Source organism: Marmota marmota, unplaced genomic scaffold, assembly GCF_001458135.2.
Source record: "Marmota marmota marmota unplaced genomic scaffold, marMar, whole genome shotgun sequence".
In the NCBI taxonomy this organism is placed as follows: Eukaryota; Metazoa; Chordata; class Mammalia; order Rodentia; family Sciuridae; genus Marmota; species Marmota marmota.
This window is the reverse complement of record NW_025999998.1, coordinates 16,321,475-16,337,302: the sequence shown is the minus strand read 5'-3', so window position 1 is coordinate 16,337,302 and position 15,828 is coordinate 16,321,475.

Genomic DNA, 15,828 nt, shown 5'->3' with positions numbered 1-15,828 from the left:
GATTTGATTGGGGATTCAAAGATGTCTGATCTCAAAAGAGCTCAAAATATAATGAAAACAAATATATGAGATGTTTTACTTGAATATTAATTAGTTATTCAATATAGGGATGTGCATAAATAATATACTGCAGCCTCATCCCATTAACTGTGGCCAGGCTACTCGGTATTTTCTAGAAATAGGACTCCTTGCCTAATTCCTAAGCTCTATTAGGTTTACATTTCTCCCTCTTTTTCTCTATCCTTCATTATAATTCAGCATATTTTAAATATACTCTTATCCTCTTAAGGCTTGAATACTCTCATTCATTTATCGAGAGTCAGGTTTTGTGCTAGATGATGAGAATACTAAGTGCATTAAGACATACATCCTGTCCTCATGGATTTCACAGTCCAGTGTGGGGGTCAGCAAACTTCCAGTCACCTAAATCTAGCTCACTGCCTGTTTTTGTAAATAAAGCCCCTTTGGAACATAGCCATGGTCCTTCATTTACACACTGACCAGGCTGCTTTTGTGCAACTCAGACATTTTGTGCTACAGTTGAAGTGACAGATATCACATGGGACATATAATTAAAATATTCACTATCTGAGCTTTTACAAAAAAAAAAAAAAAGTTTAGAGACACCTGGGCTAGTTGAATGTACTGGAGACTCTTTTCGGGGGAGGATGTTGTGTCTTCCTCAGGGTTGCCGATTTTGAGAAATGGTAGGCACCATTTCCACAGAGAAACTGAACCTGAAACACCTGAGTGAAAATAAGCAGCTGTATATTGTCCAAAATCTCTCAGATGTGAGTGTGCCTTGTCATCTAAGAAAAGTTTGTGAAGAATAAGTTATTATTCAGAATGTGAAATAGTTGTTGCCCAGGTACTCAACTAATACAGTTCTAAAGCAACTAGGATACTAGGTTAATATGAACCCGAAATAATATGGGAGACCAGCATGGGAAAGGAGTCATGGGCGCTACCTATGGCTTTCTCTTCCCTCCTGGAACTACTGCACAAGCTGACTTTATAGTTCGGATGCTATGTCCGCAAATGATGTAATTTCTGAGACATTTTTAATTCAATATTTTAAAATAAAACTGACGGATTGTTCTGTAAATATACTAATGGAATCTGAATCTCAAAATGTTTTGATAGCCGTGTCATACATTTGAAAAGAAAAATGCACAAACAAACTCTTCTTTAGCAGGAATTTTACAGTACCTGATTTTCTCCTGGAATTCATACTTTTATTTTCACAACAAAATTCTATTCTATGGTCAAAATTTTCATGTTTGAAAGTCGTTTATTAATCACCAAGTTGTACTTCTCTGCAACAATAATGTGTATTAAATTTAACCTTTTTTCTCTGTGAACATAGTTTCTGAGATAAAATTTCTCTTGAAATATTATTATTAATATTAAACACAATTGATAAAAATGAAACAGATATGCTACAAATTTTATATTTAATAAATAAATACTTAAAGGAAATTTTTCTCTTAAGTATGATGGCCCCTCGCCCTTAATTGTGCTACTTATTTTTGACTAATTATCTTGGTACTAGAATAAAATGGGGCTTAGCATCAATTCTATTTTTATTTTTGTTTTTAGAAACATGTGTTGAAAAACTTATTCATATAAATATGTAGAGGAAAATGGAACTAATTTTATCACAGCAATTGAATTTATTTCTTTAAATTCCTTCTGAAACCTATGCTTCAAATCACATAGCATCCTGTTACCAAAAACTCTTTTAATTCTCTATAACTGAAATATTAATGGATTTTCTTGAATTTTGTTGAAATTAAAGAAATGGTAATTATCTGACTTGAAAAAGGATGTTTTGTTTATTTATTAAAATCACTCATTTCCTCAGCATCAAAATCAAATTGCCTCCTGTTTTGGTGCAATGGAAGTCTTTACATTTGGGGAACCACAAACACATCGAGCTTTGAAATGAGTGAAAGTTCAGTACACAATTCCATTCAGAAACCCTTCGTAAACTCCTGCAGCTGTGTTTCTCAGTGTCTGCACCGTGCCTTTTTGGGACAGCACAGTTCTTGTCTTTGTGGGCTGTCTCATAGGATTTAATGTGGCATTCCTGACTTCTACCTATGGGATGCCAGTAATATCTCTGGGGCCAGGGGTCAAAATCATCACCAATTCTAAACCACCGTCCTGGGGGTATGAGTGTCCACGTATGTTCAGTGCCTTTGCAGGGAACATCATATTGAATTTGACCCTAAATGCTCAATACTGTTGAGTTTCCAACTATCTTAAGGGAGAATTGTGATTCCTCATCTACCTCAAAGCATCAGAATATTTAAAATATTCCCATGACTCCACCAATAGGAATCAATTCATCTTCCAGATTCTTTTATTTTCAGACCTGAGTATGTCAGTGTTGGTATTCTTTAACATCCCTAGGAATTGCAAAGCCTCCCAGTTTTGTCAGGGGATAGACAAAACTATTTTTGTTAGGGGCTACATGTATAGAGGGAAAATGGAGGCAAACTAAGTAACTTTTCTATATGAGTATCCTGCTCTTTGCTCCAGCACTTGAAATAATACCTCTCCCAAATGAGTGTGAGACTTCAGAGACAAAAAGGGTGGAATTAACACAGACATAATAAGGACTTAATAAGGCAGAAAGTTGCTTCTCCCAGTGATACGCAAAGTGTTTCAAGCTTCTCGTCCTCCTTCTCTTCTTCCTCCTCTCCTCTGGCTCCTCCCTATTACTGCTATTTCCAGTGCTTCTTATGAATTACAGCATGTGGTCTTCAGAAGCTTTGACTTTCAGCTCTTTAGAACACGGGAATGAATCCTGTTCACCTTGTATCTTCAACTCTTAGGCTAGTTCTTGGTGCATAGCAAGTCCTTAATAAATGTTTAGGGATGAATGAAGAAGTAGTTGTGCAAACATCAAGTAAGCTAATTTTCTCAATGAGCCATTAAACTTTAAACTTTCATCCTATCAGCAGACTAGATGAGCTCAGGCAAGTGGATAAGCAAAAATACAATGAGTCATAAAATACAGTCTTACTACTATGCCAGAGTAAATGAGCATTCACTTTGATGCTTAAAACTAATCTACAAAGACTGAGTAGGAAATTTGGAAAGAAAAGAAAAGAAAAATGAAAATAATTATCTAAAATCTTAATATCCAGAGATGACTTTTAACATTTTTATGTTTTCCTCAATTTCTTTTTGTAATTTTATGTTATTTAGATCATAGTGTACAGTTTTGCATTCTAGTTTTTCTTGTTAGGTCAAGGATAACATTTTATTGCTTACCATTCTAGCTCCAGTTCCTAAAACATAGTATTAGGTAAATGTACACACAATGTTGGTGAGATATATTGAACATGTGGCAAATACTTATGCAATACACATGAAATGAAAATGTGTTATGCAAAGCATTTCTGCAAAACTTTCTCTTGTGTTATCAAAAACCTCACTATGAGGGTACAGTCACAGTCATTATTTCCTTTGGAAAGATTCCAAAAAAAATGAATTACTGGGCTAAAGAGTATTATTTTTAAGGGTACATGTTCAAAAATTATGCCAATATAAGCTCCTACTGTAGAATATGAGAATATCTGTCTGTGTATGTATGTATGTATCTATCTATCCATCCATTCATCCTTCTATCCATCCATCCATCTATCCATCCATCCATCTATCCATCCATCCAGATGAGCTCTCACTAAATTTCCCAAGCTGAACTCAACTCCTGAGTTCAAGAGGTCCTCCTGCCTCAGTCTCCCAAGTTGCTGGACTTACAAGCATCCACTTCCACATGAGGCTCAGAATATTATGTTCCAATTCATCACACTTGCAGTACATTTGACAGGTGAAAACATCACTCATATTGTTTTAATTCTTTATTAAGTGAGGTTGGACTGTTTTCCACCAAATGATTATCAGTCATTTATATTTCGTTATTTTTTATAAACCAAATGTTTATGCTTTTGAAATGTAGAAACTGCAAGTTCAAACCATTTTTAAAATCACCCCATTTATACTTGGGGGTTTTCTTTAGCTGAGCCCATTCCTCCTCACACGTGTTCTGTGTATCTCACAAGATTGCTGCGTGGATCGAGATGGGGCCTGGTGACTACATAAGCTCACTGAGAACTGTAGAACACAGAACATGGGAAAAGCATTAAAATAAAAGTTTCCCGCTCATACATTTGTAAAGAGATGAGACTGCATCTGTTAGCTCCTCTAAGGTTTCCATATTTCCTTTCTTAAATGTTTTCAGAATTATCCTTAAGTACAAAGACGACTTCAGTACAAGGACAGACAGAAAATGTGTGGAAACAGACCATTATTTCCACCATAGAGCAAGAGTGGAGGGGGTTTTACATGAAGAAAAACAAAGAGGATCATCTGAAATAGGTTTACGATCTTTTCCAACCTGATATTATTAAACACAGTGGATATAAATATGAGTTGAGGAACATCCAATGCAGTTAATTTCCTTGCAGATAGTAACTGTGGTCAAATTTTAGTGACCAACAGGAGTCAGGACCATTATATATGATCAATTTGAGTACCGGGAAATAAATGACAGGGTGGTATCAGCATTTAATGCTGTTTTGTACAGCACAGCTTACACTGAAGAGGCCTGAAAATTCAATAACAGTGGGCTAATAATAATTATGCTTTTAAAGAAATGCAAATAGACTTAATTTTTAAAAGCATAAAAATTAGCCATATAAATGATAGCTCAATGTGAGGAATATTATGTTTCAGCCAAAATGCAAAACAAATTAAACTGCAATGTTGTTAAGGAGGAGTGGAACTCTGTATTTTTTGAGAATTAATGTTAAATTTCATTTTTTTTTCCTTTATAAATCTGGGCACAATTAGACATGGTACCTTCTTAATGTTGTCAGTTTTCTGTCCATAAGAAAATATACTTGTACAAAACACAGAAAGATGTTTATAGGCCTTTGATATAAATAGTGTGCTGACAACAGTTCCAAACCCAGTCAATTCAACACAATTATTAAAGTCAGGTGGGTAAATGTGGTATGCTGGGCTATCCCGCCCATCCCATTTCTTGAAATGCATATGATCAAAGATATATGGCCCTCCCCTTGACAAAAACCAGAGGAAAGAAAGGGCAAGTTGCAGTGATAAATGAGTGCCTTCACATCACAGACCCAAAGTGCATGTTGGTTATTGAATCAAGAATAATTTTGTATTTAATTATCAATAGGCTTCAGAACTATCTCCCATAAAATTGCTTCCTTAGAGTAGATGCAGATAACTAATCGTGGGGAGAGTCTGGAAATATGCAACTTTACCAAAAATTTGAAATATATATAAAAGAAGACAAATTTAAGTTTATGAAATTAAAATTGTGGAACCTTCAAGGAAATATTTATGGTAAGACAATTTTACTATTTAGGCTTTGGATTAGATATGACTTTGGCAGGGTAGTACCTATTCAGAATCTGTAGATTTTTCTATAATTCCTACTTTAACTTTTCCTGAGATTGGTAAACACTATCATTGCTATTTGGGGAGTAAACACTGAGGAGAACTCTGTTTGTCCATATATTTGGATGAATATACAGCTTGATTAAATTAATAGTTTTATTATATCTTTTTTATTCTTAATATGGTCAAAACACTCATGGGAGTGTGAGTGAAAAGTTTCATCTTAAGGGTCAATAATAGCCAAATTGTAGTGAAGGTTGCATCTGGACTTTGCAAGTGATCAATGCCATGATTGAGTAAGAATGTCAACTATGGCAAAAAGTGGCGTGGACTAGGAGAGAGCATAGATGACTGAAAATACAACTGGACTGAGTCTAAAACCCTTGTTTCAAGTCAAGTTCAGGTATCAACAAATAATTATGGTCAAGTCATCTATTTGTCTCATTTAAGAAATAGGCACATGATCCATATTTGACATCTGAAAAATTCATGTGAAATAAATATTATCTAAGGAATTCTTTAGGATTTTTATAAGAAAATCAGTTTTTTTTGTGTGTGTGCTTGAGATTATTACCATATAGGGCACATTGTAAGCACTCAGTAATCAAGATTTGTTGAGTCATATTTAAATCTGACCCAATATTGAAGGTGTCACTTATAATTTTGTCATATATTTAACTTCACTTTTTAATTGTTGTATTATGAGAAAAAAAGGTCAATCTTTGACTCCAGTTCAATCTTCACATCATCTATGTTAGATAACCTTTCAAAAATCATTAATGAAAACAAGGATACAACAAAATTTTGGAAGAAAGAAATTCAGAATCAGTTTATTTCATTATCAAAGAATACTTTTCAAAACCAATAATATTAATTTAAATAGATTCTGACATGGGTGGCAGTCAGACCAATCTTCAGTTATAGTAGTAAACAAAACAAAAACACAACAGAAGGATATTAATGCTACCTTATTAGTGTTCTCAGTATTTAAAAGTTTTAGCTGTCTTTGGAAAGATTTATTCCAAAAGCCTTTTTCCTTTGATACTTAACTTTTTTTTTAATAATAAGAATGAAAATACATGTGTAAGGAATGAAAGTGCTTAGAATTCAATCTATTAAAAAGTAGTCAGCATTAAAAGGGAGTAAAACCCAGAATAGGATACTGATTGTTTTAAATTTAATGTTAGAGCAAACCAACTAATAGATTGAGATCCTAAATTTTCTAAATAATTTATTTAAAATATTTTGTTGTTTTTTTTAAACAAATTTTTGCCAGGAAGCACGGTACCTTAATGATACCATGTGTTTTTCCTGAGCAAATGTTCCTCTTTTCTACCAGACTGTGTGGCATTTGCTCATATTCAACAACTGTGGAAATTTGGAACAAGGTTTCTTCTCCTTTCTTTAAAAGTGTTTAATTCCTTTGCATGTGCCAGGCACAACTTATGTACAAGTTAACAGGAAAGGTTCTGTGTAATCATTTTATTATTTGACCTGACAATGATCATGATAGCCAATTATTCATTAGAAACTCAGCATGTCCAAGTTCTTTAAACTTGTGTGTTATTGTTTGATTCTGAAATCTAGAAACCAACAGCTGCTGGATGGAAAATATGATTGGAGTGCTTATTCTGGGCTCAGGCTATATAATGAAATTTTTACTTGGGAAGTTTAGAGTATGGGCTTTCATGCTAATGCAGAATTATAAAACCCATATGAAGCACTTTTGTGATCCATGCCTTGAATAGGTGAAATAAAACATTTTAAATGTAGCTTATCAAATAACTGGTTTCACTTATTATCATTACACTGTTTAGGTAAATAAAAATAGCACGGCTGTCTGAATTTGATGTTCTCAGAGTTAATTACAGGCAACAATGCATTCTGATCCTATTTAATAAGATTGCTTTTAAATAGTCTCTTTAATGAAAAGATCAAAATAGAGGTTTAATGTTTACTAAGTACTAGTCATATTTCTCTAAAAGCTAGACTTATGTTACATGTAACAGTTCAAGTAAAACTACTTGGGCGTGTCCAAAAAACCAATTGTCTTATTAAATGACTGTTCAGTCAAAGCTAATAAAAGCAATAGGGGCCTTCTACTCTTTTGCCTTTTTAGAAAAGCCCCAAGAAATGTGATCATTCAGCCACTTCTTGAATCCTTCCAGTTCCAAGAAATAAAGAGATCAAGTACCATAGTTAGTATGTTATTGAAATGTTGTTATAACAGGGGAGTGCAATTACTTAGTCTAATAAATTCTAGTTAATAAACAGCATTAAAGAAAAGAATCAGTTTTTCAGGACTGAAAATGTATGACTGTGATCTTGTTCACCGTGACTCATGCTAAAGCACAGGGTTATGGCTAGCAGTGACAATTAGGCTGCCTGGAAGTTTCAAATAGTGGCATTTACTTCTGTGAATTCTCCTCAGCTCAGTCTTTTTTTCAGCTTTGAAACTTGACCTCACCAGTGTTTCAGAGTGGATTAGACATCAACATGAGGACCCACGTTAACTAAGCTCAGAAGAGCGAATAAGTATGACCAGAACGACAAATTATTATTTCAAACTGAGGAGCAGTGTACTGACATTTGTTTCAGCCTGGTCAGCAATTTACCCATAAACAGTGCTGGGATGGACCTGGCCAATATTTACCTCTCACACTCAGGTTTTTATTATTGAGTCTTCAGAATTTTCCTTTTAAATATGCTTAAGAGAGAGAATAGCTCAAATGTCAGTGAGACCACTGTGTATTGATTTTATAGCTTAATTTTCAGAGTACCATATTACATCCAAGTTCTTGGGATGGAAGAGTTTGCAGGATATCACTGTGGGCCTCAGACACTGCCTACATACTCTATTACTCCAAGGGATTTTATTCTCCCTGATATCTGGTAATCTAAGATACTCCCTAGAGTAGATATTGCTACTTTCAGATAATAGATTAAACATTAAAGAAAATTGTTGCAGGGAGCAACATAAAATCAATATATATCAGCCACTTCCTTACTTTAAAAATAAGAATTTCCCTTACAAAACAAATATATAAGGATATTTTAAAGTATTTCACATTTCTTCTTGATGATGCTTTTTTAAAAATAAAAATTTATACTCTTCCTCATACTAGCAGTTGTCTCTAGAATTTTTTTTAACTGTAACTAAGAATTGCCTTAGACTTGCAGCTATTGTTTTTATTTTTAATTTTTACTTGAGCATATTTGAGAAAAGTACTTGTTCTACATCAGGTTATTTTCTTTTCTGGATAGCTCTGCCTTAATAAATTCAATTATACATAGTACCAACTATATAAGGCAACTGAGGGATACAACTAACAATAATTTAAAAGACCTCATTTATGGTGAACAAGTTAACTGAAAAAGGGACTTCACTCATCCTTTGAGACCTATATCAAGTATTGCTTCCGCTGTGAGAGCTACTCTGACTTCGGATAGCATCCCTTTTATAGTCTAGTTTGTTCTGGCTTCTACTGCACCAGTGGACCCTGCTTTAGCAACGTGAGCATCCTTGGGATTCCATGCTGTACCTTACTTTAGGGTGGATGCTCAATTATTTTTAAATAAATGTGTGACTTACTTGTATTTCCATTAGTATGTATACTGATGTAAATGATGACATTTTTGAGCCTATACCTTTTAAAATTACAGCTGAAATGGAAAAGCTCCGGCAAGATGATCTCGTTCTTATATATGAGACTAAAATTTAACTTAGGTTCCTAGAAATGAGTTGATCAATGAGTTTGAAGTTTTCACATCAGGAGAGAGGCAAGCTTAGGTATTGCTAAATAAGAAATTGTATTTGAAAACAAGTATTTTAAAGTTGGTCTAAAAATTAAGATGAGAATCTACTTACTTTTTTTTTCCAGCTAATAATACTCATTTAGTTCATTCCAAGTTCTTGTTATAAATGCCAAGGCCTTTTCGAAAAGCTACTGCTCTTTCATTTTTAAGGATAATTTTATGCCAAAATTCAGAAAGCACTGTTCAGACTTCTGATTCAATATTAAAATATTGCATATCTGCTGTTGTCACATGACTGTAACATAGTCTAAGCAATTCAGGTAATGGTGTACCAGTTTGAAAGAAGGATGCTTTATTGGAGATTTTATAAAAATTTTAAATAAAATTGAAAATGTACTCATTGCATTAATTTTGAAAAAAGACTTACTATGAGGTAAAATCTATCTCATAGGTTTTTTTTTTTTTCCTTAAACATCCCAAGTCTTTCACGTGCACCACGGTGCCAGGGTGTTTGGTTTACATGAACATACAGTAGTAAGTAGGCTAGTAACAAAAAACATAATACGGTAAATATCCAGATTAATGTGTTCTTTCTTTGCCAATGTCAATGATTCCTCTCAATTAGAGAAATATAACCCAGGACCACATAACATGATAAATAATCACATAAAAAGTGACATTAATGAATGCCCATTCTAATAAAGTAATTTACAAAGTCAGCATACCCAGCCAGTTAATAAAATATTCACTATGCAGTGATGAAGACACTCAAGTCAAAGTAAATTACTTTTGCTCTTTTATAAAAGCATGCTTTTGAATAAATTTTTAGTCCCATATTTTAGCAAAAAGTGACACGTTCATTTTGGCTTTTGTAAGAACATACCTATATCAAGGACATCCTAATTTTATTTTAAAATAAAATTTATTATCTAGTTATCATTATAAAGCTATAATCTATTTCCGATATTTATAAAATAACCACTAACCAAGAAAGATGCCTTCTATATTAAGTATAGAATACTATGCCTCCTGTTATTTTTAAATGTGTACTCTGTAAGGTGTACAAGAATATGGGTAAATATATATATTGACTAACGCATTTTAGCTTCTTAGGTAAACATTAATAAATTTGCACTTACTGTAATGTGACCAAACCTTGGACTTGAAATATCAATGACCACAAGCATATATTTTAAAGGTTACCTGAGCAAGCCAAAATTCCAAGTGATTTGAAATATACAATAATTTTGTGACACTATGGACACAATATTTCCTTTTATAAGACTCTGCACACAATGCCATTAGTTAACCACATGGTTATTATATTTAGCTTGATTCACTATAAATGCCGTTATAACACCTGTGGTTTCCCTCATTAAGAATTGAATGGACGGGGTCAGGGGTTGAAAGGGCAGCATATGCGCCATGAAAGAACTAGTTAACATAGCCTATTATATTGGTGCACTGGTAAATCTCATTTCTATTCATCAGATGATTAGTTCAATCAATATTTATTCCTCTATGCTCCCTTTGTCTTGGGCTACAAAGGAGACATCCTTCAAATTCATGGCATAAGCCTTGTTATCTATGAATTTGTTGCTTAATTTGAGAGAGAATATTTTATTTATTTGGCAGTTCTGAATTCTTTGATTCCCTTCCCCTCTAATTATCATTAGGTAGTATAATGGAGTTTTGTGTAGATTATTTATAAATAGATGCTATTAACAGTCCCTTTTTTATGCGACTCAAGTACCACATGTATTCATATCTTCCCTCTGAACACTCTGGAAAGTTGCTTCTGTCTCTCTAAATATGTTTGAGTTTGGAAGACTGGATTGTGAAAGCAAAGATAAGAATGATTTTCTCTCTCAAATATTCATTCTTTTTGTCTGAGTGGGTGGTTTTAGGCATATACATATACATATTGCGTATCAGTGTGTATCAACAGACGCCTCCAAAGACTGCTATTATCTGCTAGGGATTCTGTTAAGTCAGAGATTCTATTCAAAGTAAGATAAATATTTGCAAGAAGCTGAAAGTGGAAGACGATTATAAAATTACAGGAATAATACTTTTAGGTAGAGTGTGCTCATTTTATCAAAGGTCATCATTCATTACCTCACAAAAAGACCTGTTTCATTAGTCTGTTTAATTTCTATCCTTTGGATAGGAGTGGATGGAATAGTAGAACTACACCTGGAATGAAAACCTTGTATTAATTATTAAGCATAATTTCCTTTTTTTATATTTACTGTCCTATGTAATTTAGCAGCATAACATGATGTATTAATATCAATTAAATTGATGCCAATATAATTAAAAGTCTTTACTTGTTTTTGTTTTTGTGGAATAAAGATTGAAATAGTTTATCCTTAAGAAATTCTTGTTATAGTACTAGAATAAAAATATTATTTTAAGTCACTTCAGTTGCTCATAGTTTTTACATTCATAACATATGTGCATGTACCTTTAAACCAAGCTCATTTTGATTTGGACAAAATATGACTTTGGCATTAATTTTCTTATTTCACAATACATTTAATTGTAAATCTTAGGCTTCACCAATGCATGACTAGGCTCTGATTTTAAACCTCAATTTTGCAGAATCACAGTGACTCATATATATATAATTTTAATAATAAATTACTAGAATAATTTTAAACTATCAATTAAATGTTATAATATGCTTTTAAAATTTGAGGGCCATTGTTAATTGCAGTGAAAAAAATCTGTTTAATATCCTGTGAGTCACACTTTTACTTCTTAAAACTATTGTAGCAAAAGTATAAAAATTATACAGGTCGTTTGATATTCCTCAAAGGTAAATACAAGTTAATAAAATGTGAAGCAATAACTTTAAAAAAAAGCATTTTACTTGTCTTTTTGCATAGAAAAACTTCCTGTATTAAAATCCCAGGGTCAATTCTGTTAATGTTACTTTTGGAAAAAAGAAGATATTTTACAGGATTCAAATATTATTTTCAAAACATCCAACAGTAAAACTTCATAATTTCTTGTTGCGGTAGAACCTTTGTTGCTGTAAAAATAGGTTTTAAGACTTTGAAACACTTAAAGTACAATCTATGCAAATGTACACATGAATAATAGCTTTTAAGGCTGTTAATAGTTTGCTATTTAGCAAACTGTTACCAACATAAGTAAATGTTAATATTTGTATTTGGCTATGAGTATGAACTAATGAGTAATTGACATTAATGTTAAACTGTCACATAAAACCACTTTAATAATGTTGTAAAAAATAATCATCTTTAAAGGATTCTCTAATGATCAAAAGCTATACTCCTGTTGGTGGAATATCTAAGGACTTGTAAGTTTTAAATGAATACTAACAAAGGAGTTTTAAGTCTATGTCCCTTGTTTATGAAGCCTGCTGCTCAACATTTCTTCCTTTACATTTCAATCCTGGTTGCTCAATTCCTGAGTCTCTACAAATTGAGAAAAAGAAAAGCCATGGCTGTCTACTGGCTGTCCAGAAGCCCAGGGTTGTCAAGAACCTCTGCTTCCCAGTACTTGGTAGAAACTCACCCAGGATATCCAGTGAGGGGGTGGGGGAAGTCACTAGATGTGACCATTTAAGAAAAGATTTTATCTTTCTGGCTATGTAGTTTTTCAACAATACTTGAAATACAGCTTTACATTTTTTTTCTTTAAACTGATTGAATGATTACTTTTCTTGGAGTAAAGACAGTTTACTGATGATTACTTAATGAGTAATTATTAATGGACTGCTGAGATGTCCTTCCAGCAGTGTTTTCTAATTGTGGGAGGTGGAATGTTGGTTGGAAATATTTAATTGGAAATATTTAATTGGAATTTGTGGAGGAAATTAAGAGCAAGAACTTGTTCAAGAAAAAAAAAATATATGTATATCTATATACATATATATATTTTTTTCTAAAGGCCCCCTAGCAGGACATTCAGAGCTCCATACTTTTGAAGGATGGCCATACCTTTCAGAGCAAACTGCCTCTTTTCTAAAGTTTTGCAGTTAATAAAAATTAAACTACTTGAAATAATAGATGAAAACTGGACTCTAGAAAAGCCAAGCCCCATCCTTGTTTACAACAAGCATAAAACCAGATTTCTAATCCGCCCAAGCGACAATCACCTATTGATTGCGACGACATCTGTGCCCCTGTTTTTGGAAGCAGGGTTTTCTGCGGAGGAAGGACTGAAAAATCCGACCATTCCCGTGCTCTGTGTAATACACAACTGGCAGATTTTTCAGGAAGAAGCCTGGAAACCCACACCTGCCTGTGCTCACTCCTTTCTTACCTAGGGATGAATATAATTAAAAGTCCTTCCTTTCGCCTTCAGAAGTTATTTCTTTCGATAATGCCATATACAAAGAAGCATCTCTAGAACTCATACGGTACACTCTCGCAGACAAAGGGTGAAATGCTTTGTGCGCCACCAAGTACAACCTCCTCCGCCCCAGGCCAGGGTAAGCCACCGCTCTGCGTCCTGAACACAGTTCAGCGGTGGGGCAGGACAAGAACTCAAAGAACAGAGCCTCTTAACCTCTTACCAGGGAGCTTCCCAGGGAATAAAGTCTTAAATCACCTAGGCGGAAGCGGGGGCAGGGTGAGGGGGAACTGGGGTCCGGGTAGGTTTGCTGGATTGGCCCGGAGGGGGAATTACTCAATCGGGAACCACGTTTGAGTAGCACTAAGTGCCCTGACTCAGGACAGTTGCCAGCTGCAAACTGTAGAGCCAAAGCAACCACCAGACCACCTGGGGATGGGGAGGACACGCGCGCGCGAGCGTGTGTGTGTGTGTGTGTGTGCGTGTGTGTGTGTTTTCAGCGCGCGATTATGTCGGAGGCAGGGGTGTATGGGAGAAATGGAGTGGGTGCGCTGTAAGGCTAAGTTCAAAACCCGCCCCTCCCCCCAAAGTTTAGTAGCCCTGCATTAGGGAAAGGTGATTCCTTTTACCTCTTGTACCTCTCAAGTTCAAACTGAAGTTTAACCCCAACTCCCATGAGGAGTCTGGTTGGTTCCCATTCTGTCCTTAACAAACATCTCCTGATGGTGGGGCAGGGCATTAGAAATGTGAAAAGACAGTGGAGGAGAGACAGTAAGAGGTCCAGAAAGCACAGCCAGGGAGGGTGCCAGAAAGATTTAGCTCTTACTTTTTCTCCATAAAGTTCTTTCCAGGCTTCCTCCAAGGAATCCTCTCAAATTAGCATTGATAAGTTGTCCTGCCAGCCTGGTGAAGCTGGTGCCCTCTGGAACAAGGTTATGGCCTCACACTGTATTTCCCAAGGTAAGCATGAGGACTAGCCCTGGCTTTCAATATTTGAGCTAAGGGATCAGGGTACAACCCACACCTGCCCTGTGCCACTCTCCATTCTACAGTGTATGAAGAGTGAGCAGTTTTTATGCTTGAGGTCCTACTGCCTGGTATCAACTGAGGTGGCACGTGGTTTCAGACCTTCACCCAGCTGTAGGGGGCATGTTGTTAAGGGGAAAAAAAATCGGGAAGGACCAACTGGCAGCTTCAGACTATGCAAAGAGGAACTGAAAGGAAAATGGATGGGATGGTGAGACAGGACCCAAAAAGAAAAACAAAGACTGGGGTGTCTCTCACTAAGTAAAAGCTTTCTTCGCAGCATTTGCCCAAGTACAGTTTCTTGAAAGAATCTGGATAGTGGAGCCTCTGCCCAATCTCCAACTGGGACAATTAGCTGGAGCCAGTGCGCACACACAGGTTGATCCCATACTTAGAGCGCGCAGGTCAATCAAGATCATCCCACCAGAATATCCTTGTCCCTCATCTACACTTTTCCCCTAGCATCCCATGGGCAGCCTTTCTCCGTCCCTTTTCCTCTTCCCCTTTTCTGCCACATCAAGTCCACAATCCCTGTGTGTGCCTTTGGGGTCAGACTCGGGGCTCACCGCGGACAGACTGGGTGCAGGTAATGCCCACTGCCTCCTTGAGACGCTTCTCGAGAAGCTTGAAGTCTGGAGTGGGAGTGGAATATTGCCTGATGGGAGGTGCAAGTATTTGCAGCCCATTCTCCTAAAGGCTTCCTGCCTAGACTACGTCTCTCTGGGTTCAGGATACAGGAAGGTCCGGAGCAGACCATTTCCCACTTTTTGTTGTCAGGATTCGGAGGGACTTGTGAAGGGGGAGAGAAGGACCCCCAAAGAACCACAGGGTAGCCAGGAGGACAGACTCGGCAGTAGGGATGGGTGCCCAAAGGTGCTCCGATCCCCATATCAGGCGGGCACCTGGCCGCTTCTTCAAGAAAGTGTGAAGTTGTGGCTAACCAGAAAGTGAGGGAGAAGGGGCCAGGGCACAGAACACCGGAAACCTGGAGGTCCCTGGTACTACAGGAAAGGAAACGGACAAACTGACTCCCCAACTCCCCTGGTCAGCTTCTCTGGTAGTCCAGGGTGCAGTCAGAGCAGGTGTCCGGCCTCTGTCCCCGCATGCTGCCCCACAACCGCCAGTTTGCCCCGGGGTCCCACCGCCGCCGCCACTGACCACCCGGGTCTTGGCAGGAGGGCTCGCACAGCACCACCTCCTAAAGCGAAGAGAAAGCTCCGGGTTCCTCTACCGCCGCGGGCAGTGCGGTCTCTAATCTCCGGAACTTTCTCAGTACAACTT